The following is a 5,116-nucleotide window of genomic DNA, read 5'->3' on the forward strand; positions in this document are numbered from 1 at the left end:
AATAAAAGGTATCATTTTGGAACCAAAAGTTCTAGTTTTTTATATGTCTTCTTGTCTCAAACCAACACAACTACGAAGTACATCCCTGAAGGCTGGAAATGTGACGTTCTAGTTGAACTAACAGAATAGAAGGAATGGCTCCTAGGTTATATTTTTAGCAAGTGTCCTAGATATCTAGTCTAACCTTTTTGCACCTTATTCTACCTTTCAGTAAAATGAGTTTTATGTATATCACCAATGATATTGCAAAGCTTATTTAAGTCATGCTTCAAAGTGTTTTAGGATATGTAGAAGAGAAGCACTGTCTGGGTCACATCCTGAACCACTAATTTCTTTCAGTTTTGCAAATTACTTCAGTTGGAACAGGACTGGTTGCTTTAAATCCAGAGCAGTAGTATCTTGTTCAAACCCACCAGCTTTGTGATTATTGTGCTCCTTCTTCCAAGCCTCTGCTGAGCTGGCCTCTAAGATGGAGTACAAACTCTTTATAGTTTCTCATAAAGTGGAAGAACAAGTGGATTAGTAATAGAAGTGGAAACTGCGAGACTAAGCAGGTGACAAGAATTTGGTAACTGAAGGCTGGCAGAAAAGGTCGTAGCCAAACTGGATTGCAATGCATTAAAAAAAAGCCACCTTCATGTTTTTGTATTACTCATTTTTAACCGTATGCAGAATGTATGTCTTATCTAGACCTAGAGTTGTTTGAGACAATAGTGAAAATACAACTGGAAAACACCATACCAGAAACTGGGTGTCATGCTGACTGTACAATCCATAAAGTTATAAACTATTTAACATTCTCCAATAAAGGGCTAGGAAAAGACCCAATAGCTCACAATTTTCTTTGGAAAAAAATGCCTGATTTTAAACACAGTGAAAAGACTAGTATGGGTTCAAAAAAGGTGACAAAGGCACTGTTTTCTGCTGTCATTGGAACACTATCAAATCATGTGTCCAAAACAAATGAATCTGGATGGAAGTAGTTAAAATACTGAAGTAAACCAGTCCAGTTCTTTTAAAGATATTATTGCTAGCAGTATCCTCCCCCTTTTGAAATCTGCACTGGGAGATAGGGACCCACTTCAAGTAAATGAGTCACTTTTGCTTCCTAGCCAGAACAATTAAACTTCTTGTATAAAACATGACCTGAAGCCTGCCCTTCACCACATCATCCCTCCTCAAACTCCCAGAGGTCAACTCTGACATTTAACAGCTCACAAATTCAGTTTCTTAGCTTCTGAAGCCAACTTTGTGCTTTTAAAACTAAAATTAGGTTATTGGGAATTTTTAAAATATATATATTATATGTTGTCAGTTCAGCTTCCAGGCTTTCCAACATTACAAATGTCTTTTTTATCATTCTGCAGAGATAACAACATTTTTGTCTGCATCGTGCGTACCAGCTACAATTTGCAAAGGAACATATCGTCACACTGAACATGCTGCCCCACTGGAGCCAAGATAAAATCCTGTATTACGAAACTGCACTAAACATAGGATGCATATTAATCTAAGCAATGGTTAACGCATTTTGCAACTCGGTGCTTCTTTATTGTTCACAGCTGAGCAGTTTTGGGTGGCTTTTTTCAAGTATTATTGATCTCTTGCCATAGTGTGCATACAATCCCCTAACAACATTAGCTCATTTCTACTTCAGTTTTAAAGATTAGCTCATCTGGGTTATGTACTTTGGTGTGTAGGTGTTGAGTGCTAAATACAACTTAATTTTTCATTTTTAAAAGGCATTCTTAATAATAACAGCTACTTAATTAGTTTGATCTTTGGAACAATTTGTTGCACTCCATCTATCAGGCAAGATATTCATTTTCTGGTATTACTAATGACTAAAGAGCAGTGTTTTAAGTTATCTACATATTTTTTTTAATAATTCCCCCACTTTTCTGGAATGTTTCTTCTACAGTGGTAGTACGAGTGCTGTAATTTCCTTAGAGTAACAGTCATAATTCAGGGCTCAGTAATTTACGTTGATAAAGACAGAGTTTTTGCCTTTAAAAACGCTTACATTTCAAAACTTTTGGAAAGCTTTGAAAGAGTACCAAATCATTATTTAAAAGAAGCCCAAATACAGTTTTGGGGGATATTTCCTAAGCTTTTGCAGTACAAGTCACTTGCCTACTCATATGCAAACCCAGGAGAGTATATAAAGCAAAAACCATTATGCAAATCCCTCCTAGAAATTTACCTTCCATGATGCCCACATGAAGTGAGTTTACTATAATTATAAGGCAGAAGACAGGACATGGGGGCATCTTACAAACTACCTGATTCAGAGAGGCATTTGATGGAGTAGGATATTGCCTACAAAGGCTCATGCCTCTCTGAATCCATTAGTCTCTAAGGTGTCACCATGCTTTACCTTCTGTCTGACTTCAGACGCCAGGTAGACATTACATATAACATGTAATTAATAAGTTAATCACGTTGTAAGTAGTAAGCCAGCCACACATTAATGCAATTAATAAAGCAAGGAATTCAGCACAAAGGGATCCCAGCCCTTGACTCCAATGTGCCCCTGAGGCTGGGAGCCCTGATCAGCTGCCACTCCCAGCTTTGGGGAGCACATTGGAGCCAAGGGCTGGGAGCAGCAGTCAGTTGACTTGTAGCATGGTAGGAGGTGCAATTGTTGGGATTGCACATTACAACCTATTCCACCTTTGACTGAATGCCTGCCAGGGACCTAAGACTACCATAGCTGACCACCTCTCCAATAATTAGAAATAAGTTTAATAAAAGCCTTTGATTTCTTCCCTACTCTGCATTTTCAAGAGCTTCCTCTTTCTTTTCTGTGTCTGTATTTTAAGCCATGGCCCTACAAAAAGATCAACATGGATAGGCACTTGGACTCATAAGGAGACATGTTGAACTCAGTGGGACTTGATTTGATACCAATGGGGGAATGGACTACATTTATGGTTGTGCTTTGTATGCCAGAAGGTGTTTAATTAGCCCTAAGCAAACAAATGCCAACAACAAATGTCAGAAAACAATAACAACATAGCACGTTCCATTTCACAATAGATTTGTTCACTTAATTTCACCTGCCAGCCACCAAAGTGCTATAAAATTACTCCAAGAGCTCCTCACAGAGTTTCACAAAGCAACGGACACAGACAAATCCCACTAGATTATCCATTCCAATTCACCTTGCACCTCTGCCAATCGTAAAACTTCCATGGTGTTCTCATTTTTGTCTAGCCCAGGAAAACAAATTTCACCTCACATAAAACAAAGGATACACTGCAGTCGGAGGCCAGGTGGATATAATCTTGTTAGAGCCAACACTATCCCCCTCCCCCCTCCCACAACCTCTTTCTTCTTAAAAAAAAAAAAAGGAAGAAAGCAAGCAAGAAAAAATTGAGCTGAACTGTTAGGTAATGTACTATTTTTGTCTAGTTTGAAAATTGCTGAAATCAGCAATTGGAGTAGCTTCCATTTTTGGATTTCATGAGCTGTACCCTGGTGTTCCCTTTGTGGGGATGTAATCATGTTATGGCATTAAAATAAGAGTTGTCACTATGCTGTCTGGTGAAAATAAAACTGTGGTTATTTTTTCAGTCAGCAGGTTTTTGGTTGTTTTTTTTTAAAAGGAAAGACTGTCCAATACTTCTGTTAAACCAGTTTATTAGAAACCAGCAAACCAACAATTCATTTTCTATCTCTCCACACTTGGATCAGGTTAATTCTGACTCTATGCCTTTTAATTTAGTACTTCTCAAAGATCACAGATTTTATTTTGTGACCTTCATTTGACTGACAGTAATAAGGATTTAGAGAATTTGACAAAAATATCATTTTTTATTTTTATTTTTGTGCAATTTTGTTTTGTTTGCATTTGGTTGATTTATTTTATTTTATTGTATTATATCTTTGGCTTGCTAACTCTTATAATTATCTAGACAGTTTCCAAACCAACTGAACTACTCCTGCTTAATTTATTTTAATCAGAGATGAAATTGTTCAGTGGGACCATCAGGGCTCAGTCTCGTAAGATTTTAAATACTTTCCACCCAAACTGAAATCAGCTGGAATGACAGATACTCAGTAGCACTTTACAGGAGGACCAAGTCCTTATTTATAGTTATTTTTAAAGGAAGAAAGCCATATGCATGAAATGGAATGTAATGAAACTTCTGGGGACAAAAAAGTAACTATAGGCCATGTAGTGCTGTGCCTGAATGAGGCAAGCAAGTAGAAGAAAAAAAACAGATTCAAAGCTGGCTCTCCAGTCCCCCTGCTCCTCCCCCACCCCTTGTATTTTTAATTCTACAGCCAAAACTACAGCATAGTAAAGGTCAATAGTAATACCAGGTGTGAATCAAAAGCAGACCAAATAAACCCAAACTTTTTAGCTTGTCATAAGGAAAAGTTTCTAAGCCCATAAAGTTTCCACCAGATGCAGCGGTGATGCTGATTGAACTGCTTCTGACAACAATTGCCCTCTTATGATTTTGTTCTATAAGTAATATAGAATATAGATTCAGTGGCATTCTTGTCTAGTTTTGAAAGTATTTCTTCAGTGGTGTTATAAGACTATAAGGATAACATTCTACTATAAGATATGCAGTAAAAATACTTATATACACAATTAATTTATGTTGCGTGCTACAAATTACCCATAAGGAAGCCCAGTGCATCACTGTGGCAAATCCAGTGTGAAACTGTATCCTTCTCTCAGCAATATTTAAGTAATTGTTCAAGTTCAGTATATTATTCTGATCCATCAATTGTAATGAGATTATATTTCTATCTACAGGAAGAATTAGTTAAAATGAAGGAAAGAAATCGAATGATGTGTTAGTTAAATTTTTATCAAACACTTCAGTTATTGCATTTCCTTAGGCTACTGCGTATTACAGGAACATTTTATACAGTAAGTTTAAATGCTGTAAATGCACATTAGGCTTGTGCAAAGCGGCTAGTAATCACTTCAGATTCAGCTTATTCAGGGGACAATGATTTGTTTTGGTGATTCAAATCATTGTCCTGAATTGATTTGGCCAAATCTCTGAATTGGCCCCATCCACCACCCACTCTCCCAGCCCCGTCAGTGGCTACCCTGCTCAGCCCCAGCTCCTGGCTCTTTGAAAAAAAAAGC

This window comes from Gavialis gangeticus, unplaced genomic scaffold, assembly GCF_001723915.1.
Source record: "Gavialis gangeticus isolate Ggan-Ray unplaced genomic scaffold, GavGan_comp1, whole genome shotgun sequence".
NCBI lineage: Eukaryota > Metazoa > Chordata > Crocodylia > Gavialidae > Gavialis > Gavialis gangeticus.